Below are 25,022 nucleotides of genomic sequence, written 5' to 3'. Positions count from 1 at the left end.
AATGCAAATGCAGACATTGAATGCTATTCCAAAATGTGCCTGAATACTTAGGTAAACACGTAACGGTTGTTGTAAGGTAAGGCGTCTGGGGGTTTCTCACCAAAATCTTGCTGAAGTGCAGTGTTATAACTTCTCAAGGCATAAAAATATGTCTGTGGCTAGTGCCTTCTTCAAGGTGTAAACCCCAGAGAACAGTATGAAACATAGCTTAATGGAGCTTTATGGTGCTTGCTTTCCTTGTCCACCTTTGCTTTGTCTTTATCTCTTGCTGTCTCTCACTTGCTGAGTTCTTTTACTGTCATTCTCATAAGTTTTGATTGCGCTTTCTATTGTTACTCTTTTGGACAGGCTTTCTCGCCCTCTACATCTCCGCTTTGTGTTCTGGGGAATATCCTTTCTGCTTCAGGGTTTTCTGTTCTTTGAGCAAGATTTGTACATGATGGAGAAGATGCTGAACCTCAAGACAATGTAGGTGACTGCAACATGTGCATACATGTGATCGTGTGACAGATGATAAGCTGGATATTGGGATGTTTGTCAAGGGGGAGTAGAAATACATTGCTTTGCAGCTAAAGAGTGTGCTCCTTATCAGGGCTTTGTTGATCACAGGGCTGCAGTAGAAAGCACATAGATCCTGACTTGAGAGAGAGCCCTGTTGTGCCCGATAGAGCTGGTCAGTGGGTGAAGCCACTGAGTTGTGTCTGACTTCTGAGATAAATGGAGTGAGAGTGGGGCCATAGCTGTTCATTGAAATCCATAGGGTATAGCTGTGAGGGTGACACGAGGTATCATGAGTCTTTAAAAGGCCTCTTGCTTTTTGGATCTCTTGTGAGATCTCCTAATTTTGACTCTCTCATAAAACCCTTTGCCTTCTATATGACCTCTTTAAAATTTTGCATAGAATAAAACAAATTTGTTCACAAACACGGTATTGAGAATGAAGGAAGGAGCAGGTGCATGCTTTGTCTGCTGCTGGGATTGTAGTTTGGAAATCTACAGGAATGCTTTTGTTTAAAATTTTTGTTCCGAAGAATAATGGCATGTTCCAAAGGGTACATCCAACTGATGCATTTATTCAGCTCACCTGACAAAACCTCCTATCCCATCAATATGTCATCACCATTTTGATTTCCAATACCTTTCAGATGTTTAAAAAACCTTTGCCTACTATTCTCATACTAAGTCTATATATATTAGTTAACTCTGTGAACCTGTCACATCATGTCTTGGAAAATTGATTGTGAAAGCTGCGACTTAATGTTTTTGATGCACTTGGCTACCAAAAATAGGCTTTAAGAAATAGAAAACTGAAATTAAAAAGGGAAATATTGGAGATTGTGGATCTTAAACCATATATAATTATATGTTTCTTGGATGCCTTTTGAATGATTAAAAATAAAAATAAGATTGGAACAAAGCAAGCCTTTAAGTGTGTGCCTGCAGTTCCTCTTCTCCAAGTAATTGAATACAGGATTTCTTCTCTAACCCTGTTCCAGCAAGTATATGCACTGCTTAGGTATTCATTTCAGTGGCGTTGACAATACTGACAATATAATTGACCTAAAAAGTTCTGGATTTCCTGTTAATGCACTTTAGAAATGTACATCAACTACAAAAAAATCATTTCTATCTACATTTCACTTGATTTCCATTTTCAAGAAAGGAGGTTTCATCATTATTATTCTATTTGAATAGCACTGATATCTTGAGAGATGGAAGGAGACTTCTATTGTATGCAGGAGTACTTTATTTCGATATTTTCTTTGTCTGATTATACATGATAAACACACATTAGTGACATTCTGTGCATGTTTTGAAGATAAATGGGATATCTCTTTAAACCATTCCTGACACTTCCTAACCTGTGGGCTTAATGGCATATTCTTTCTTTGATTCAATAATTTGTCTGTCAAAAAAGCTGTGCTGACATTCTCGTTGTTGTGAGACTGAAATGGAAAGAAATCTCTTATCTTTAAGATAATTTTTGAAAAATCGAGGCGAACATTTTAGGATAAAAATGTTTTAAAAATGATTTCAGTTGGAAAAAAAGGTGTAAGTGTTGACATTATACCAACTGCTAGATGGCAAGTGATAAAAGGAAGAATGTTATCTAAAACGGTAAGTCCCCTTGAATTAATTAGGGAATGTGTGAAATCTTAGAAATGAAGACAGTTTCTACTACTATGCCTTGCATAACTATTAATTCTGTCAAATAACTAGTAACTTTAAAAATAATGGACTATAGATGTAGCTAGAAGAGTCTGGTTTGCCAAACCTATGTCCCTTACCTGTGCAAGGCAAATATTAACATATGCGTGCACACATGAACATGTACTTGTGTCTGCATGTTGTCTGTGTATGTATTGATACCTATGTGAATATACCGGTACACTGTCTATCTAAAATAATCTATTTGGGACTATTTTGTTTCCAGAACTGATGTAAAGAGGATTAGTTCAGACAGACTATGCAGAACCCTTTCATTTTTCTTAGCACAGTCCTTTCTAAGGTGCTGGTGTAATGTGGAAAATAAAGGGCATAAGCTCTGCATGAAACAAAAATAGTTTCTCCTCAGCCCCCTAACTCTCCAGTTTTAATCTGATCGAGTAACACAGAACAATATCAGAGGCCAAGAGTTCAAACGGTGTTACATGATTATGGAAGCTGCTTTCATGCTTTGAAAGTTTTCACTTCAACCTTGTGAGCCAGCTCTGAGTCCTGTCTGCTGGGCATGCCAGTTTCACTTACCATTTTTTGGGGGCATGGCAGATGTAGCAATTCTAAACTTAAAATATTATGCTTTTATGAGAGGTAGTTTAGGCAATAGGCTCCACAAGAGAATTAACTAATTCTGAGCGTTTAATTAAACACTCAGTTCTTCCTTTCTTCATTGTTTTCCCTGAGTTCTGTTTTTGCCAATGAGAGCTCCTCAGCCCTTTTTCCAGAGTTGAGGATTCCTCAGAGCTCCTGTCAAATGTGCCTCTGGCTGGATGGCTGACTAAGAGGGATTGATCTTACACAGGGTGTCTGCCTTAATTTGTCTTTCCTGATGATTAGTCTTGTCCCGTTTACGTTATAACTGTGAAAAGCTGACCTGGTGACTGTAGCCTATAAGTTAAGATTTGAGGCTGAAGCTCCTTGGTTTGCAATGCTAGCAAGGGCTGGAGAGCTACAATGTGTTCTGAGATGCTTGTCACCATGGTAGAGTTCAGAGAACTCAGGTGGTTTAAATATATCAGCCAACCAGCAGTCCTGCTGGCACAATATCTGGAATTGATAGGGAAGGAGCAAAAGTGATGCAGACCTGTTATGAATTATGAGAGAGAATTACCTGGAGTTCACCTTTCCAAGATTTATAACGAGTAGAGTTATGACAACTGTTACCTAACTATGCTCAAAGACAAAGAGAGAATATAGTTTTAGCAACAAGATGAAACCCCCTCCCTCAATTAATTCTTACCTTCAAAAGAAACCCCACAACCAAACCCAAAAAACACAGGCCAAAAAAAAATAATGCAAGAGCTGTGTTGTTCTAAAGGAAACTGGGGAGCTCAAGATCGGAACACTGAACTGAACTGAACTGTGTTTATGCACTCAGAGTTTGAAACTCGTCTACCCGGTAGCTACCACCATTGTAAATTCTAGTTACGGTGTTTTCTAGATCACCTCTGGCACCTATTGTGGGGAGCCCCTTTGGTCAATCTCAGTGGAAAGGTATTCTTTCTTCCTGTGCTTGCATCGTTGAACAACAGTTCTTGAGATGTTCTAGGGGATAGCTATCTTGGGCTCTGTTCAAGTAATTTACAATGTAGCTGTATTTAGAAATCATGAAATGTGTATTGCCAGCTTGATAGTCTGTTAAAGTTTATGAAAATGTCTCTTAACTCTTTAGTAGCATTGTTCTTGACTGTAAAGTTACCAGGTGTGCTAACATGCACTCAATTAGTCCTTTTGTTGTACTACATGATATATTTAAAATAGGAGGGTATTTTCAGGAAATACGTTTGTTTGCAGGTATCTTCTCAAACGAAAAGATGGGTTTTCCTAGTAACAGCACAGAATCTAAAACCTCTAGTCTTTTTATGAGATTTCATTGGCTCATTCTGAAACTATTCATAGACATTTGGGAAAGCACGGTGTCATATTTACATATGCTGTGACTTCTTCACGTTTTTTTCATCCAGATGGAATGAAGTCTAAGGTCTGAGTACTTTGGAAAAGAGTGTTACAGATATGATACCTGGGAAAAAGGTGGTAGCTTTCTTGACAGTGGTGAAACTTGTGCACAAGCTGAAAAATCTAATTCAGCATGCTCTCAGCATCAGTAAGTAAATGTTTACATTTCTGAGGTCTGACATCAGAAATGTTAATCCTTAAACCTTCACAGTTGACGAGCAAAATTTGTTGGTAGATTGATATTTGGTTGAGAATTTTTTTAATAATAGTAACTAAGGTTAGGATGACTGTATATGTTATTGTAAGCTTATCTATTTTTAATCTTTTCTTTCTGAACGACAACTGGTGTTTAGTTACCATCAATGTGAAATAGTAGCAGTTTGTAGATTAATGGCCTCTGGAATGAGACAAAAGCTGTTGATCTGAGTGCATATTAAACCTTAAGCTATTATTGCAGCAGTGTTAACAGATTCTATTGATGTGAAACGGCCTGCATAGGGTTGACTGATCTGTCTTTGCACTAACCAACTGATGAAGTATTCAAATAAAATGATCACTCATAGATCCCTCAAAGACGGAGTGGGGGAAAAAAGGGGGAGGGGGAGCTCCACACAATAAACAAAGCAAAAGCACTCAATCCTTTTCAAAGACTTATAAATATTTAATAATCATCCGTCTACGGCCAATCTAGAAAAAGAAATCTTTAAATAGACTGTTCTAAAGGCCAAAACCTGAATTTTAATTGAGGTAGTTCGAAGTACACATTAGTTAGTCTGGCTTTTCCTTGGGTGTAAAGGCAATATTTTCGTAGGGTCGGGGGTGAAATCTTTCAAAATGTAGATACGATAACTGTAGACACATTCGGATTTTTGATGTGGCAAAATAATGCTGCATGAGACACTATTTTTTGCTACTGGAAAAGTACTTTTAGCCTGGTCACTTCCGTTATGGCTGAAGGTAAATCTCAGCTGTGATTATGTACAAAAATTCTACGTCTCCATATATAGATATATTTAAAAAAAAGTGTGAAATGGCATGATCTTTAATAACATTAACAAGTTTTTGAGAACTTCCTTTATTCTCCCCATCCTTTCTGCTAGGTCAGATCGCTGAAGGCACCTGATTCAAGTGTCCCCTTGGATGAACCTCTCGTATCTCACACTAGCCAATTTCGACAGTCTAAGTGCTCAAATTGAGCCATTTTGTTCTCTGTAAAATAAACCCAGGCCCATTATGCGTGATTTTTCATTCACACACCCCTCCCCTTCTCTTCATTTTCTCCCTCCTCTCCTTACTACAGCTCTGTGAATGTAGAGTGGCAACATTGTGAGGACCAGTGTTTTCACTCCAGGCATGTCAACTTCAATCTGCTGCGATTTGGTGTGAAATCTGTGCCATGGTGTGGGGCAGAAAGGTCAACCCCCCCATAATTGATGTTGCTTATTCATCTGCTTCCCGTGTATTTTTCTCTCCACACACTGGCCTTTGTTTGGATAAATTGTTTGAAGATTTACTGTAGTTCTTAAAGCCTGAGAAGCGGCTCCTGCTGTACAACTTCAATGTCCCCGCTAGGCAGGAGGCTCAGCTAGGATGACACATAATGGCATTTAGACAGAAAGATCTTTTTCTCCCAAGACAAAAAGTAGAGGGCATCTTCTGGCATAACAATTAGGGCAATTTTCAGACTAATTTACTATGGAATTGCTTTGTACAGTCCCCTTGTACACTGGTATTTAATATGTTAATTGATATTAAAACCTGAAATATCATTTTAAAGAATTCATAGGCTTCAGCAAGCCAGTGTATATCTGGAGAGGGCGAGAAGGCAAGGATAGAGAAGAAAGAGAAACTTCTAATGAATGTGATGATTGAAATTCTGCATAGGTACTTTTCAGATTATTAAGGAAAACCCTCAATGATCATAAAGAATGTGAATGTGGTAATTTATTGTATTTTGGGTCATCAACCTTTGTTCTGCTTATGTTAGCAAATGGCATCATTTCAGGAAGGGAAAGAAAAGTGCTGTTTAGATACTTGGAGAGGCTTAGTGGAGATTTGAAAATAAGCTTTAGTAAATGTAATAATATTAAAATTCCTTGCATTTTCAGATTTCTGGTGAGCACACAGGTAAATATTTGAGCCCTATCATTAATAAATACAAGGAGATAAACCTGCAAACTTTAAAGAATGTCTGTGTCCTTGTGGCTGTAGTTTTGGAAAGGGTTCATAATTTACTGAAAGAAATCCTTAAAAATAGGAGAAACACTTGCTTCTTTAGTAAAGAAAAGAAGGAAAAAGCTTTATCACCTAGTAATCCTGCCTGTAGATTGGATAAAATAGTTTGAAATCATTGTTTTGATTCCCATTGACTGAAGGCTAGAGTAGCTTTATTGGTTAAGCTGTTAAATCTACTGTGGTTTAAACACTTTTTTTTTCCCTGATGCACCCTTGCTTCGATTGACCTTGAAACACATTATCTCATCCTGTTTTATTTTTTAGGAGAAAATGTCTTATTGCATCAGGTCATTTGAAGCTGTCTTAAAACACTGAATAAATATGCTTTACTACTATTCTTCTAATCTTTTCAAGGATAATATGAAAGTATAATCAATGTTTCTTCTGCAATCTGCTAGACGGTGCTAGCTCCTCTTGGTGATTCACTAAGCAGACTCTACCTGCAACTAGTAAGCAGAGTCTAAGCTGTGTGTGGCAATGTGAATACTACTTTAGTTACGGAATATAAATAAACTGCCTCTGGAAAAACACCCAACACTTTCTTACCTAAGGTGGCCAATACAGGGAAATGCTAAGATGCTAGAATTCTGAAAAATCATTATCAAAAATATATTTCTCTCTATATAATCTAAAAATATATAAAATATAATAAAATATATAAATATATATATATCAAAAATGATGGATTAAAGAAAATCCTTCAAGAATTGAAAGTAATTGACAGTAAAATTCAAATAACCGAAGTGTTACAGAATGCCCATTACTTAGAATCTAGAGCAGGTGTATGGTAGTGCATGCACCTAAATGCAATCCATTGTATGGATTTGGCATTTCTGTATATTCTTATTAGTCAGGTTGTGTTTGTGCTCATTCTTTAAAGTAAAAATGCCTGTCATTAAGAGAAATCTTCTAAAAAAACCCCCATGTCATCTGTAATTTTTAAGACCACCAGTATGCATCAATAATTGAAATTTCACTTCCTTTTTATTCCTTTTAAATAATAAACATGCATTCTTGGATATGTGTGAAATTGTATTTTGAACAACAATAAATCTGAGGTACAAACATCAGTAGGAAGATAATGAAACATTTCGTGCAGCTCCACCCAGTTTATTAGACAGTTTGACCATTACAATACTGGTGCAGATAATCTATAGTATTGAAAAAATAACAATACTTAATTTACATATGTTCCATTTTTGAAATGGGGAGAGGAGGAATTGTATCATAGCTTAGATATCCGCAAACAAAAGTAAAATGAAATACTTAGCAGGAATTACCCTTCCTTTAGCTTCCTAGCTACTTTAGTCGAGGCTGTTCTCATCCCTGTTAATAGTCAAGAAAGTTTTAATTTATTCACATTGCTCTTCCTGCCAAACTTTGAATATAACCTTGCAGCATAAGGCTAATTTCCTTTCCTTTCTTCATTTAGAAGTGGTTGGAAAACCTAAAAATACAATATCTCCTTGCAGGGGAGTATGCCTTTCCTGTCAGGTGAAGAAGCAATATTTGAATTTATTAGGATTATTTTTAGTGAAATGGCAGCTATAATGCTGGACTGACTGCTTTTTGTACGCTTTTGGAGGTGCAGGATAGTGGATCTAAGCGATGTGATGGCCTGGATGGATGTTTTGCCAGGGCTCTGTTTGCTTAAAACTTTTAAGCATTTCGGAGCAGGCTGGATTAAGAGGAGAATTAGAAATAAAAAGCGTGTTAAAATCTGGGTGACTGGGCTTTCTCCTGAGCAGCCTTGCCAAAAGGCTGTACAGCTCCCAGGACTGAAAAGCACATATTTCATGTTCACTTCTATGCTTTGCTGTTATATTTGTACCCACCTTTTCTTTTTGCAAATAAGGAGTATGAGGAACATGCAGAGTGTCTTTCCCAGGCAGTTGAGACCTAACATTTGCAGAAAAGAAAGATTCTGCGGTTTTGTGAGATGGGAAGTTGGATTTTGGAGGAAGGTTTGTTAGTGATAGGGGGAATAGGTTAAACAGATATTTATTTATTTAAACAGGTTTTGTCCCTTGTATATAAATATGTAGGACTACAGATTTGCCCTATAGAACACATGGTGAGTATGGAGACTAGCTGCATTCCTGAATTGTGAATTTTTAAGACTCTCTTTGTAATAAATATACTTAATGGCATAATTTTTGATGCCTGTGTTATACTAGTCCAAACCATGTCTACTCTTGTAGCCTTTGTAATTCTTATCCATTGCATAAGTGCTAGATCAATTCACATTGAGATGGCTTGTTACCTCCCATACGTCTGTGCCCAGCTTGTATTGCTAGTAGCAAGACAGATATATCACGCTTGCTTTGGGAGTAGGATTAGTCATATTTGTTTAAATGAAGTGTGAATTCAGCATTGGCAAAAAGTGCCAGACTGACAGCCCTTGAAGATGAGCTCCTGGACATCTGTGGAACAGGGAACAGAATTGCTTTGCTCTACTGGTGTACCACTGCCCTGACCTTGGGCACATCACTGCTAATAATCGGGCAAGTTTAGTCTCCAAGTTGATTTTGAACCTGTCTTCTTCTTTGAATCTGATGGCAAACTGCCAGATGAATTTGCTTGAAATGAACCTCCTCACTGTCAGCTGGACCAAGACTAGAAAAAATATGTTCACTCTGTGCATCAAATAGTCTTCAGTAACAACTTCGGGCAGTTTAGCTTGCTGCAGTTCTCCTGCTTCCTGCCTTCCCTTCCAGATCAATTTTAACTGCATCATATCCCTGAACTGTTTAACTATGGGATTGCACAAGAGTGAGTGTGTAGCTGGTGGGAGGAGGAGGTGATGTGAAACTGTAAAAGCAAAGTATAGGAATATAAGAATGTAGCAGTCTAGATTCAGATTGGCTTAATTATTATGACACTGTAACATTGCAAATTAGTGGTCTGAGCTTGGTTTAAACTAATAATTTGGGGGGAAAATTTTTTAGCATTGAAGTCCTAGTATGTCCAAAGGTGCCCAGCTGAGCTGTGTCATTCTAAAATGAATTACAATAACATATATCCAAACAAAGACTTACTGATTCCTACAGAAAAATTTATTTCTTCCAGCCTTTTCATTTTATATTGAAACTCATACCATACTGAATTATGAAAAAGACTCTTGAATTATTTTGTATATGTAACGTGGTTATATTGACCGTATTGCATTAATCTTGCCTGTTGTAGTCTCACAATGTTTTCAAAAGGTTGGGTCCATCTGTGTCTGCTTGTTGGCTTTTTTTTTCCCCTTTTAAAAATCTCACCCTGAATGAGTTTTGTAAATATTCAGTCTTGACTTCAGCTTGCATTGCGGTGTCATCAATTATGACAGACTGCTGCCTTTTCTCTCCACTCTTCATCTTTTCCCTGTCAAAATGCACCCTTTGGCAGAATATTTTTCAAGGGCTAAATGTGAGTCTAAGGGAGTCACTGTCAAGGTATTTTTCATAATTTCAAAAATATTTTTCTCTTCCTCTTGTTTATAATTACCTCTTGGAAATTTCAAATTGAAATGTTTCTTTACTGGTTTTTCATCACATGCACACTGTACTGAGATGGCAGGGCAGATTTGAAGGTTATTAATGTATTTTTTACCCTTTGGGGTTGGGGGGGAAGAAGGGAAAAGACCTATGGCATAGTATATATAATGTATTCCCCCCTCAACCCCCCACCTCAATAAATACTAAAGATTTCATACGAGTACCAAAACCTGGTCTGATATCCCTTCCATGGGAGGGCTTTTCCTCCCTTCCTTCTCTGTGTTAAAAGGCCAGCAACTGTTTGCAGTCTGGAAAGAGCCACAACTGAATACCTGGGGAAGATGGGGACTTTCTTTTTACCTTTTCTCTGCTCTTCTGATAACTGGGGATTGGTTTAGATCCCAAGGTATCTAAAAATCTTCTAAGGTAGCCAAGCAAGTTTTGCTCACCAAGAAGCCTATCAGATATTTTAATTTTATTTTTGATCTCCTTAGTAAATATTGAGATAGCTTCATTTGCACAGTCTCTGAAGCATCGAACACGAGACTAATTTTCCTTCTTTTGCTATAATATGTATGTTAACTTTGCCTACTGTGCTGCTAGCATGTCATTTTATTGTGAGCTTCATGATTATGGATTTTCTTTTCCCTGAAGTTTAATCTCTAATTTTTTGTTCATGAGGTGGTTTTGACTGTTAATTTAAAAGAAGGTATCTCTGATGAACTTGAAATAGTTTGTACATGTAAAGCCAACAAAAAACAAGAAAAGCTCAAATGAAAGAAGTGACATGATAATATGGGAGTTTATAATTTTGAAGCCAGTCTAATTATTTTGCACATTGAGGTAATACTTCAGCTTTTCCCATGAAAGTGGCTCTGTTAAAGTGGAAGATATTTGCTATAGATTTTACATCTCGGGCACCCCCTTTCCATATAGCCCTCTTCTTTGCAGCGGCCTTTTCCCTGAGATAGGCTTGGGTTTTTTGTTTGTGTGTTTGATTTTCAGTAAAATCTCTTTCTTCATAGAGTTCTGATTTCATAAGGTGAAAAACCCAAAGAGTCTCTAGGGAGTGTGTTGTTAATGTTGCTTTTACCTTAAAGTCGCAGGCTATTTTAGTAACAGGGGAGAATATGGCAGGCTGCTTCTATCATATTACATTAATATCATATTCTCTTTAATGATGTAAAGTGTTGATCTGGGATGTGGAAAGATATATACATAAATATTCACTTCTTTTTCACTAGATTCTATTTTCCTCCAAGCTATGGTCCAAATTCCAATTTCTTATAAATTTCAGAATTTGTAGTTCTGAATTTAATTGGAATCTAAGAATTTAGCATTTGATAAATATGAAAATCTGTACCCATACGTTATATTGAGTGTAGAAATAGCTGTGGGGTTTCTAAAGGCTACTCTGGTGGCAGAGGCAGTATAAAAAATGTTTTTGCATGGCCTACACAGCTGCCCAGGTTTGGCTGAGGGTTCCACATGGTCTGTTTTGCTTGTGTGGGCTGAAAGCTGAGGTGTGGTATTCCCTTAACTCATGTTGGTTTTGCAGGGATCGCCTGACACTTTAGAGCAGCAGTGGCTATGCACGAAGAAGGTGAGGAGACTAGAACCATTCCATTAGGTGATTCACAGGCTGTTGTTTTCATTTTGCTTTCTTCATTTAGCATTTTGAATCTATAATAAATTATTTGAAAGACTCGTGTTTGTGGAAAAACTTTTTTTCAGCATTTCCATGGCTGAAAGGCTAATCCAATCGCCTGCTTCTAGGAACGTTGGTTATTGCATGTGCGTAGAGGAGGAGTATGGCCTGCTGGTTAAAACAGGGAACTACTGGGATACTGAAAAGTGCAATTCCTGGCCCTGCCATATAATTTCCATATGACCTTGGGCAAGATATGTCAGATAAAACTTACTTCACAGCAGCATAATATAGTTGAATTGAGAGATTGTAGCGCTTTTAGGTCCTCTTGAGGAAAGTTACACAAAAAGAAGTTACAACCCTAGTAGAATAGTTGGGAAAGTAAAGTAGAAGAGCTGGCATGATTAGGAGACAATTTATTGACTTTCATTTCCGCCTGTTCAAAAACTTTTCTAACTTAGTTCAGGTTAGAAAAGTCGATGCACTGTTGGTTTGTTTCTGTCCTTGATAGGCACGTGCAGCTCCCATTAGCGCCAGCAGGAGCCCTGTGCTTGCATCGCGAGAGGAGAATAGACCCCCGTGCGTGTAATGATAAGTTAGGTAGCCTCTTGTGGCTCTGTGTATGATTTCTGATCTATTGTGCCAGAGATACTAGAGCATGAGAGAGAGCTGCTGTCATTTTCAATAGGAAGTGAGAACTTTAAGAGCTTGAGAACTGTCCTCTTTTTTGAATAGCACTTTTGCTGCATGAAGTGTAATTTATTTTTATCACAGCAGGCATAAAGCTTCCAGGTTTTCATAAAGAAAAATGATCCATATAGTGCCCATGTCGATTGAACAATCATTTGAAAACCTGTAAATTCAAAACACAGCCCTTTCTCAATGCAAAGTATTGTTCCTTTTCGCTGCAGCTTTTAAATTTTTTAATCTTGGTCTTTCATTAGTGCTTCAGACATACTATAAAACAGTGTTTTCATCTCAGTAATTATTTTTCCAGCCATCAGTTTGCCTGTAGCAGGACACATTATTTAATTATAGTAACAAAAACTTCTTTAGACAGGACTTTCTGTGCTTTCAAAATCTTCCAGGGCGGTACTTCCTAAACCTTCCTTTTTTTTTTTTTTTTTTTTAAGTAGCGAATGTGAATCAATCATTAAAATTTGGGAAGAAAGGAGAAAGTAGAGGAAAGGGTGGGAGAAAGGGGGAAGAGAAAGAAATTGTTTGTGTCTTGCCTGATACACAAACACACAAAAAGTAAAGAAAACAAAGCAAGACCTATTATTAGTCCTACAACTTGTCAGTTTGATTAGTGAACGGTTGCCTCTCTCTCTTCTGAGAAAACACTACATCTTTAAATGATGTCCATTCTTAAATGTAGAAACCCTGCATTGTGTCTGTTAGTGCATAATTGGACTGTCCTTTAATACAAGCAGAGGCACTTGTTTCTGAATATAAACCCTGCACCTCAACAGGTCAGGGAGATAGTAAAAACCTGTTGTTTGGCTTTGTCTTGGGGAATAATGGAGTCACTAATCTACTTGATCTCTTCGAGTCAGATAAAGAAGAAAGTGAACGATGCATACATTTCAAAGATGGAAGGCACTTGTAAAAGCAATTTCTTTGGAGGGAAAAAGTAGAGCAAAGGCTGTTGGAAACCTTTTAATTAGTACTAATTACCTCAGCAGAAAACGTTGGAGGCTTGAAAGGATTTGTGTCAGCAAGTGAAAGATCAAAGATTGCGGCGCTCGCATTTTAATCTGTTGGCTATAAAAACGAATAAGGGGGTGGTAATGGGGCCCATGAGAATGACAACCCAGGTGGTGGAGGCCTTAATCCCTTCTTTACTGCTAGCGCCTCAGGCCTAGTTCCAATTACATAATAAGATGATTTAATTTTTGCTTTAATTTTAACAAAAATTAAGTTTATTTTAGCCTTCAGTAAGGACGAGACAAGGTTTGCAGACAAAATCCCGTCAATTTATTTCTTTTAATGTTTTAAGTCCAAGCCTTTATTTAGCCTTTTTTTCCCTAAGTGGCTGAAGTTGCTCTGTAGAAAGCCATGAGGCAGCAGAGGTGCTTTGATGTGGTCTCTGGGAGCGGGGAGGGGCCAGCAGCCGGCGACTGGTGGCCACTGTGGCGGCACTTGGAAATCCGGTAACACCACGAGTGATCCCTCTTTCTTTTATTTGCTTATTTGTTTGGTTTGTTTTGTGTGGTGATTTGGTTTGTTTTTTTTTTTTTCTTAAACAAACTAATATCAGCAAGGAGTAGTTCATAGGCACGCTTGCTGTGATAGTTCACTTCTCGCTTTTCTTTCAGAACACACCAGGTGGGTTCACATGATCACGTGTGAGGTAAATTACATCTTTATTTTTGTGCCTTGAGCAGGTTACATGCCCCTCGGAAATCTAATTGTCACCAAATGCCTCTACAGACAAAAGAGTGAGCATATGGCCTAGGCTGAAGATAGGCTGATAGCTGCAGTGTAGACTTCTAATGGATAAATTTGTGTCCAGGAATCTCCAGCGCTTCCACAGAGCCAGGCCCAGCCCTTGTGTCAAGGGGGAGGTAGATGCTTCTTGAAGTACCATTGGGTTTACAATTCAACCCATGCAGTAGAGTGTTACCTATACTCGGTGAAGTGGCAGGGTTTGAGTTTTCTATTAATTTGACTCGTACAAAAGGTTATATTATTTATGCTCTGAGGATTCAAGCATAGTAAGTTGCAGCCACTTGTGTTTTTATTTTTACGGGTAATTGAACTAAGAATCTGGAGGCAGTGGCACCACAAATAATCAGGCCTCTATTCTGGGTTAGACCTTTAAATTTCTTATTCAGTGTTTATTCAGCAACTAAAGATTGAAATAAACATTGAACTATATACTTTATTGAGTTTTATATTGATTTTTTATATTTCAAATATGTTAAATGTATATATGACTTAGATAATTTCGACAGCGTATAATTTCGACAGCACATCATCAGCTACTAGCGTATTCTGCTTGTAGTTCAGCCTTCAACCTCAGGTTCTTATGGTGTTCGATTTTATTCTGACGTGATAGAAACAGTGTTGATTTTTAAATAATATTGCTTTGAATCCAGTCTTCTGGTCCCTCAGTAGGCTTTGTATGTATTGGCATGACAGTGAAACATGAAAAAAACCCAGATATCAAAGTTTAGTGTTGTCTTCCTTTTGCTTGCTTTTTCCTAATCTATGGAATATCTGTTGTCTTTAAACATGCTGTGAAGAAAGTTGTGTTGAATCTCTTTCTTGGACATGGAAAAACAACTGAACTGAGACCTGAGACTCTGCCCAGGGCAGTGTAGGGGAGTAATACTAGCTTGGTTTTTTGGGGTGACTTTTTCCTGTCAGAGCTCTGCATCATGGGCCATGGTGGGTGACTGTCCTGTGAAGTTGTTCAGAAGAACCCAAGGTGCTACAGGGTTATCTACTGCTCCAGATGCTAGGGTGGTCCCTTTACTCAAATGTGATCCTAGGACTTTTTGTATTGCTATTGGGTGTGAAGAGCATTTGAATATGTACAGGCACAGTGACCAACTAAGAGTGTATTGATATGATCTGTGTTTTGATAAATTGATGATAAATCATCTTCTTCTTCATGCCCAGCCTATCAAATCCACAGCTGTGCGTCTTTTGAAGGTGTGATTTATGCTGGACTGTACTTCCCCAATTAGATTTTAGACAACCTTATTCATTTTAGGGATTGACGGAGGAGAAAAAACCCAACACAAAAAAGCTTTCCATAGGTTCTCTAGTCCAGCCTCTTGGACAGTAAGATTGTTACCTGCTATCTTTCCCTGCTAGTGTTCTGTATGGTTCAATTTGAAATATACTTGCTGTGTAGAAATGGAAGATACTGACAGGAGGACACTATCCAGCATTTTTTGTGATGTACATCTTCCTTTTTTTTTTTTTTTTTAAATTATGTATGAATTGGAAGAAATGTATTGTTGTCTATCATGTACATTTCTAGGAAATTTTATTTGCTCACGTTTCAGAGTGTGATAATCTTTGTAATTTCAGAGGCTGAATTCTAGACTCTTGTTCTGACCAAATGCTTTTTCTATTAAATGCTGTATGCTTCCATTGCTGAGGTAATGTGTTAATATTGCTCATTATTTTGCATAGTGTAAGCAATGGGAAAAATAACCTGAATAAAAACCAAAATGAACATTAAACTAAACTAACAACTTTTTTTACCATACATCTATTGTTTACTTATGTAAACACTTACTTATGCAAACAATTTTAATGCATGTTGCAAGAATTTAATTGAAATCCAAAACCCCACAATTTGACTAAACGAATTTAGTGAACAGATTGTATTAAAGCGTAATCAAAAAGACATAAGCACATGCTTATCTCTAAAGTCAATCTCTCATATATAAATCTTTGCAGGATTACTATAAGGCCCAGTAACACAAAAAAGTTGTACAAAAAATTAGTCCTGAGCAGTTATCATGCAACAGTGTTTGACTGAGTGCAGTGTTTGGTAATGATTCCCCAAAGTCATGGGGTGTTTCCTTGCTTTCTGCTCTTTGCAAGGGTGATTTATGAGTTTACGAGTTCCTTCTCAAACTCCATAATTGCCCTGACAGTTCCCCAGATGGACTACATCCAATTTGGTATAAAACAGTACTCATTGCAGCTGGACCTTCTACTTCATCTTGAGTTAGGTAGAGAATTTCTTGTTCTTTTTGTTTTTATTTAGATTTGTTACCTCTCTGGAAACACTGTACCATGGTAATTGGTACTACCTTCCCCTCAAGCACCAAAGCGTATCTGGTTCTATTTAGTAAGACTGAACCAAAAGTTTTAGTTTTAGGATTGGAAACAAGGACAAATACAAAACTCGGTCTTTGCATATGCTTAGCAGGTCACTTCTCCACTTGCTGAGTCCATCTTCTCTAGGATTCCTGGAATGGATTCCAGCGAGTACTGCTTTGGGTCCAGGTGTCATCTCTCATATGATGAAAGGCTGAGGGACTTGGGTCTCTTTAGTCTAGAGAAAAGAAGATTGAGGGGGGATCTTATTAATACTTACAAATACTTAAAGGGAGGATGCCAGGGGGATGGGAGCAGTCTTTTTTCAGTGGTGCCCGGTGATAGGACGAGGGGTAATGGGCACAAGCTTGAACATAGGAAGTTCCATCTTAACATGAGGAGGAACTTCTTTACCTTGAGGGTAGTGGAGCACTGGCACAGGCTGCCCAGAGAGGTGGTGGAGTCTCCCACTCTGGAGACATTCAAAACCCGTCTGGACGCTGTCCTGTGCAATCTGTTGTAGGTGACCCTGCTCTGGCAGGGGGGTTGGACTAGATGATCTCCAGAGGTCTCTTCCAACCCTGACCATCTGTGATTCTGTGTCTCAGCAATGCATTTTCTCAGTCCTGCCATCAGCTCTGATTTAGTGCTGTGAGAAACCGGAAACTTTGGTGATCACATTTGGAAACTGTTGGTGATTCTCTGATTTGTATGGGCTGAGTGGCTTCTCCTTGCCCTGAACGCAACTATTTCCTTTTTCTCTCTGGGAGTGTCAAAGTGGCCAGTTACATCCCACTCCAGCTGGACTTGTCCTTCTGTATGGGATTCATACCTTCCTGCTAAGTATTATACAAGACACATACATACATTTCACCAATGATCTCTGGTATGCTGCTAGCTTTCTAGAAAGAGATGAAACAGGATATAATGTTAACACTGATGACAGTCCCAGTAACACGATTACTTTGTTTAAACAAGCCCATGAAAAAGTGTTTCCCCTCTTACAGATCTTCTGCAAGCTTCCACTTGCATAATGTACAATTCAGTGGAGATTGCACAGACATAAGTAAAAGAAAAAGTTCTCTTGCTTGTGGATACTTGCATTTTAGAGTAAAGCACATCCATGCGGAAGACATGCTGTTGAGCAGTTAGGTAGTCTCCTTGAAAGGATTCTAGTTATTCTTCTTTGGCACAATCATGCATAGATCTTGTATGCTTTTATCCAAAGTTTTATAGGTCTAATAATCTGTTTACTAGCTTTTGGGGCTTAAATGCTAGTTACAGTAAGGAAATCTGTTACAAATAATGGCTTGAATGCAAAAAGAAACACTAAAGAGTAAAGATGAACATTTGCCTTACACTTGGAGATAATTAAAAGGTTTTTAAATATACACAAAAAAATAATTTTCCGAAATTGTTATTAAGGCACTTAAGTGATCTGATCTTCTTAAGGCACTAATGCTCCAGATTTTTGTTTTAAGATCTATAGCAACTGTTTGCTTAATACATTTAAAAATAAAAGAGTTCTTATTTCAAAACTAGACATGTGGCTTTCCAATTCAGGCACCTGTGCTAACATAAAGCTTAAACCTAAAATGCTTGAACAGTCACCTTTTTGCCATCCTTGGACATCTCTAGACTGATGTTTTACCTTAAACTTTTTTAAAAAAATATACTGTGAACTCAGTATATAACACGTGCTTGAGTATTAAGGATGCTGATGAGGAAAAAGTTTAGGAAGAGGATATTAAAAGCTGTACTGTGATTAAAATAAATATTGAAGGACAACCTAGGTCCTTGCTCCAGAAACATGACTGTGTAAAATATTCTTGAACAAAATTTTAAATATGTAACAAATTTTGAAGCTTGTGTGAACAATTTTGTTAATGTAATTGACAAAACTCTCATTCCAATAATCAGAAGCTATGTGATTTTTGGAAGCTTACCAACATTGGCTTACGTGTTGATTCAGTTACTCATGTTTCTCTGAGAAAGTGTGCAGTTTAAATAGATCTTACCAAAAAACATTAATGCCATGAATCTCACTTCAGTAGTTTATTAAATCTATTTAAATATGCATTGAAATATTTCAGAGACATCAAACTGCGGATACCATTGAGCGTTTAGAGAGAGATGAATGCAGTGGCCATTAAGTTTTAATTGTCTCTAATCTCTTGCTACCATGGCACTAAAAATAAAAACTTTTTAGAGGAATATTCTATATAGTGCATTATTTGCTAGGAATATTCTTAGTCAGCAAATCCATGTAAGCAGAAACACAGTCTCTGCTTTTCCATCATTTTTATATGTAAGTCGTATGCTTTTAATAACCTTTGTGTTCTTCTTATCTGCATTTAACAGCATTTAGAAATCTTCCTTAATATTATTCAAAGCTGAAATATCTTTTAGTCGTCTTCTCCTTCTTGCTCCTTCTCAACAAATTTCATGAGAAAATTAAAAATTTGAAGTGAATCTATCTTATTTTGCTGTGCAGTTCTAAAGTATTCTGATGAGCCTGGATAAGCTGATGTGGCCTTTAGGGAGAGACACATCAAATATAGGCAGACAGCTCCTGTGTCTGGTAACAAAGACTGAGGAGGTCAAAACTATCCCAACAGGCCTGAGCAGGTCAGTCAGAGGCAAATGTTGGAAATAAAATTTGGTGGGGAGGGGAGTAAGGGGCCTGGGTCAAGTCCTGTTCAAAAAGTCAGCTTTGTCAAAAGCTTCAGTCACATTCTTACCTACAGGCAACCTCTGCTGATCCCAACTCATTAATCGAACTGGAGAGCCGTCTTGACCCTGGCTCCTTCCCTTTGAAGTGTGGTGTCCTCTGCAGCATGAGGAAATAATTTGCTGCCTGATTCAATGAGCCATCAGTAGAGCCAGCAGACCTAATGACATGTGAGAATATTAACCTCCTACCACGAAGAGCTGTGAATCTTGAGAGGCAGTCTATAATTCACCCAGCACTCCTGAGCCTTCCCTTTCTGTCTTAGTCTTGCACTCGCTTTCTCACTCACGGGGAGAGGGAGAGAGGAGAGACCCTCTTGTCGTAAAACTTTATTTTCTTCAGTAGTGGGAGCCTTACTGAGCTGCTTGATAATGAGTTACTTTCCTTTCGCAGTTGGATAAAATTTATACTGAAAACTAGACATTCGTCTTGCATACAATCATTCTGTTTAAAATATGACATGGGCCACAGAACTGACATCAAGGGGGTGGTAATCTGAATACTTACCCAAGCAGACTATTTTATATTTCCTTATTTATGTTTCATCATCAAAGGAAAAAAGTAAAAAGAAAACAAACATGCATAACAATGATGTTGTTCTATATAATGTGTTTTCTCGCTGCCCTCAGACAAGAGGATCTTTCTGCAATCCACTTTTTTTTTTTTTTTTTTTTTTCTACCTAAAGGGAAAAACAGTTCTGCCTGGCCAAGTACTGTGTGCTATATGCACACACAAGGGTGTGTTCTTGCCCTTTGATTCCTAACAAAGAAATCGGTTGTTGGTCTAATCCCGCTGCTTTAAAAGTCAGGGTTGTTTTTTCTCCTGTTGACTCCTTTAGCATTTTCAGTCACAGATTCAGGTCTCAATGTCTGGTAAGCTTCAGAAAGTGAGCCACAGTTATTCGTGTGGCTAAATAATGAGAAAGGAAAAGCAAAAATAGCCCTGTGTGTATATGCTACTCACCGTGAAAATGGTGGTGATTACCAGACTTTACACTGTTGTATACCCATGTACAGTAAAACACTGTAAGAGTTTTGGTTTGTCTTTAATGTCTTTTTATAGTGCTGATTGGTGCTGCAAAAGGTCCGAACTTGGAGGTTATGGGTACAGATGGGGAACAATATCCAGCATTGCAAATCCCAGACTGACTATTGCTGGCAACTTAGTCTTATCTGTGCTAGAAACCTTTTGGGTTTTTTTGCTAGGGTAAATTTCTCATATGTAGCTTGCAAAAGCAAATGGAATTATACCAAGTGCAAACACTTCTGATGGTAAAAGATGTTTCTCCACTGGGAGTGAACGTTAGCGATAAAGTTGTGCAGCCAAAACCTTCTTGTTGGAAATTGGGCCTGAAATCTGTTTGGTTACAATTATGGGGTTACTTTGATTTTGAGGAGTTGTTGGTAAAACTATCAATGTGTTGTGTGGATCTTAGTCTGTATCTAGATACCATGCAGGAAGGGATAAAGTAGGTTAGGAAGACAAAGCAAGGTAGGTAGCAGAAGGAAATAATAAATAAATGGCAGCTATATGCTGAGTAACAAGTACTACAGTGTCTGTGGTGTGCGAATATTTAGATCCCTGTGATTTTAAGTTGTTCTAAAGATATTTTTTAACATTGAGGGATTCGGTGTTACGTCCATTAACAGTTCTCTGCTATCATGCTTGAGCAGTCTATTAGTCGTTCTCACCTCTTCTGGCTGGTCACAAAGGCCAGTCCCCTTGCCTCTCTCTGCTTCATCTTTTTTATTAAGTTTATTAAAACTAGTCAGATTATACTTTCTTATGGCACAGGCTGTGCTTGGTCCATTCATTATGGTTTCTTATCTTGGCAGGCAATCTGAATTGAACGGCAGCTAGTCCATTATGCACATATGAAGCCCATCACTCCTCCAGCAATGGCCAATTCATCAAACATTTATCTTTTGCCCTCTGAGCAGTGCGTCAATTTGCTTGTCAATCCTCAGCCTTGGTTGTTGTGGAAGATGGGAGAAAAATTACTTTTCTTTTCCCCCTTCTCACTGAACTCTAGTAGTCGAAATGGGCTTTACCCTACTCACTCCACAGGCTTGTTACCCCCCTGTCTCTCTGCAAAAAGGGGAGGGGTCAGGTTACTATCTGAATTGCAAAGTGACAGATTGATCCAAGATACAGTAAAGCTTTCATTATGGCACTGCCTTTGCACTTGAATTTGCTCATATTTCCATTATAATACTGGTTTTTAGAGGGTTTATAAATAGGTTCTCAACTTTGGCATGTGGAGCTGAGAGAAACTTTAAAGAATAAATGCATTATAGGGTTTTGGTGTTTGGTTTTCTGTTTTTTTTTTTTGGTGGGGTTTTTGTTTTGTTTTGTTGTTTTTTAACAGGTAGGTTTGTATTTTGTACACCCTGGCTTGTTCTTTTGCTATTTCTAATCACTAATATTTTGTTGAATTCTTTCAAGTTTGGGAAATGGCAGTGTTTGCATTATTTTTTAAATGCCATTTGTTTTATTAGGACTGAATTCTGTGTTAAGATTAGGGAAAAAGATAAATGAAGCAAGAGACTCACATCCAAGTTTTTCTCTTAAATCCTCTAACCTTGTTACTCTTCATGAAATATTTCCAAGAAATTTTAGCAGAAGGATGCTTAAGTCTGTACTTAGGATTATTATTGAAGTGATGCATCCATTGAACTGCAGGGACTTCCCAGTGGTGGTTTTTCCAGAACGCCCTTTGATAAAATATGAATGCATACAGTCACTTGCTGTCTGCTTGATAATTTTTAGTTGCGTTTTGCAAACTGTATTTTGTTATATGATACTTGTTCGATCATTAGATGACTAAGAGCTCATTTTCTGATCCGTTTTGTATTATTTTAAAATATTTTATATGGCTTATGTGAAAACTGCCTTGCCACAGGCTATAGTGTTATACTGATTGTCATTTTATTTAAATTTACGCAAAATTGTAACAGTAATATCATATAAAATCTTGGCATGTTTAATCCTGAAGACGTAATGTAAAAACTTAAGCAAAGAGAAGCCTAACATGAAGGATAAAGCTTGAGCTGTATTAATGGGATATCTTCTTGAGTAGAGCTGTATTAAATACACATAGTGAAATCTGAGACTTTAAGAGGATGATTAGAAGAGAAATTGAACCCACCTCAGTCAGTCTGGTTGCTTCATGGTGCATGGTGGAGTTAGGCCAGGAAAAAAAAATGATCTTTTTTCTTTTTTTTTTTTTTTTTGACTAGAGTCTTGGTAGGAGAGAATGGTGGTTAAATGACTGAATGGTTAACTCTAATATGTTTTTGTGAGGTACTGAAAACCGTAATTGGAATTTGTAGTTTGTTTTACCAGGTAAATAATCCACCCATATGGGGCACAGCTGTAACAGTTTATCTTACCTTAATGGTGCAATTTCTCCTAATTTCATTGCAAGACTTTGGACAAATAGGCTATGTTCATCCCTCCCAAATGTATGTACTTCACTGAGCCTCACCTGAAGGTCTGATTCACCTTCTGGAAGTGCCCATCTTTTCCTGCTGGCTGTGAGGAGTTATGAGTAACTGGGATTCTACAGATGGATGAGATAAATCTGCATTGTTGCTTTTCAGAGAATTCCATCATTTGAGGAGCTTCTGCTTAACAGCAAAATCTCTCTTTCTCAAGAAATTCTCCACGTCTGTTTTGCAATTGGTGGGAAAGGGTTTGAAATGTTGTGAACTTAACATTTAGCTTTTAGAAGGCCTCTTACTGCCTTTTGTCTATCTACTTATTAACTCTACTTTTGTTTGTGTTTTCATTAAAGTTTGGGGGTGGGTGGTGGCTTGTAGAGGTTGAGTTGTTTGGGCTTTCTTTTTTTTTTTTTTAAGCAGTGGAATTTGCTGCATAAGATTCAGAACAAAAGAGATAAAGATTCTGAGTTTTCATAAATCCCCACCATTTTGATGTGCTTACGTAGTTCTAGTTTATGATTGTTGTGCAAGATGTTTTCATCCCAGTCTTTGGTAAATAAGGTGTCCCACGTAATCTTGTATGCTTTCAATATAAAATGAAAGGAGAAAAATGAGGGATGGATATTCCTTTTATTGTATGTCTGAAAGTTAAGTATGACCTTTATGTGAAAAGACTCAGAAACTATTGTAGATCTAGTTCATAACACAGGTTTAATCTTTTCTTATGGAGATCTTTTCTTCCCAGGTATTTAATGATTCTGTTTATTCATTTCTCTCCATTTTCTCTTTTGCTGACCATATTCACAGTCTTGCCTTAAGTTTTATTCAAAAAGCTCCTTCCAGGTATTTTCTATTTAGCAACAGAAAGCTAGAAACAGTTTGACTGGAAGTGATGTAAAATGCTACCTCTAGATAGCCTGCAAAATACTAACATTCCCTCTGATATTAGACAAAACAAAGCATTTTGTGTTTTGCAAATATTGGTAAGCTTGTTCTCCATTGAACAGAATGTTGTGATTCCTGTTTTATGACTTTTCTGGTCTAACTTGCAGCCTGGCCCACACTGGAAATTTTGGAGGTTCTTTACTTTAACCGAGGCACCTTTTTTTGTTCTGCTTTGGTCCAGAAGTTGTGTCAGAACTGTCCATTACATACTCTATTATTTTTTTTTTTTTTTTTTTTTTTTTAAATGTATTGTCAGGCAGAAAAATGGGTATAAACACTGAGTAGAACTGCAGAAAAGAAAAGCTATTTTGCTTGAATAGTGTAGAGGTCATTTTTTGATGCTTTACTTCTAGTTTACCTGCCGTTGCTATCTCTGTGTGCAGGAAATAGATAAACCTTTAATTTGCAGTAGTTTTGTGATTGTAATAGTGAGAGTGGTTTTTTTTTTTTCTGGAATTTGAACTGAATTCTATCTACTCTATTTTCTTTAAAATGGGTTTTCAGTATTTATATAACATAGTTATAGAATATAAAAGATTAATATAAATATTTTTCTGTACTCCCAGGTGAGAGGTATGTTTAGAGCAGAATGCCCCACAGCAGGGTTGAGAGTAGAATTCTGACAGAGGCTTCAGCCCGAGGGAGTTTGCACAGAAGATTCACCGAACCCCTTCCACCATCAGAACAGAATTGGAAATGGCTTGGGTTTTTCCCCTTATTTGTATGCTGTATTTCAGATTAAATGGAATTTAAAATTGAACAGGAATCAAAGCAAGTAAACCTGAAATGATGTTTTGCGTTCCCAGGGAATTATGCAAAATCTAAACTTACACATGAGTCTGTCTTATGTTTTTATATATATATATATATAGCATTTATTTATTGCTCTTTGTTTTGTTTTGGTGAGGTTAAGTCAAAGGACTAGAAGTCAGGAGCTCTGGGTTTTATTTCTTGTCTCTTAGAAAATTGCTGGAGGTCACCTTTCGTTAGTCACTTAACCTCTCTCTGCTTTACTACAAAATGGAATTTTAAGCTCAGCAGGTTTTTGAAGAGTAATTCATTAATGTTTAAAAAAAACCTGCTTTGTGCTCCTTGGCTGGCAGGTGCTGGAGAAATAGAAATTACATTTCTATTCCTTAAATACCGAAATCATCTACTACTAGGGTTCTTGTGTTGATTCTGCTCTCCTTTAATCTGCTAAAACATAAAAGGCAAGAAAAAAGGTATTTTAAAAAGCTCCTATTTTGTAACAGCTCTGTCTTTAACTTCTGGTAATGGCTATCTCTTGTCAACAGAGTGCAAATCAATTTCAAGGCTAAAGCCAAACTCTCTCATTTACATATTGTTAACTGCTCTCTCTTTTCCTGTTAAACAGGAGGAAAAAGTCATTAGATATGAGGCAGCTGTCTTATTAATGGAGGGGTGGGGTAAAATGTGAGGAACACTTCTTTTTCAGCATGTACTTCCGAACAGCTTGTTCTTCCAGACAGGGACAACTGCAGAGTACCAATGTTTGTCTATTACTTGAGAGGCTTCTGCTTTTTTTCGTTTATAAAATCTTGTGGTTTCATTGTCTAAT

At 37.5% G+C, this 25,022-nt stretch overlaps 1 protein-coding gene across 1 annotated transcript in view; it reads left to right on the top strand.

Moving 5' to 3' along the window:
* The window catches only part of LOC104289674 (chromosome unknown open reading frame, human C10orf11), a 679,646-nt gene that overhangs the window by 348,545 nt on the left and 306,079 nt on the right, over positions 1–25,022 (top strand). The window lies entirely within an intron of this gene.

This window comes from Charadrius vociferus, unplaced genomic scaffold (genome assembly GCF_000708025.1).
Source record: "Charadrius vociferus isolate BGI_N301 unplaced genomic scaffold, ASM70802v2 scaffold187, whole genome shotgun sequence".
Lineage (NCBI taxonomy): Eukaryota > Metazoa > Chordata > Aves > Charadriiformes > Charadriidae > Charadrius > Charadrius vociferus.
This window is presented reverse-complemented; position numbering and strand designations above follow the sequence as displayed.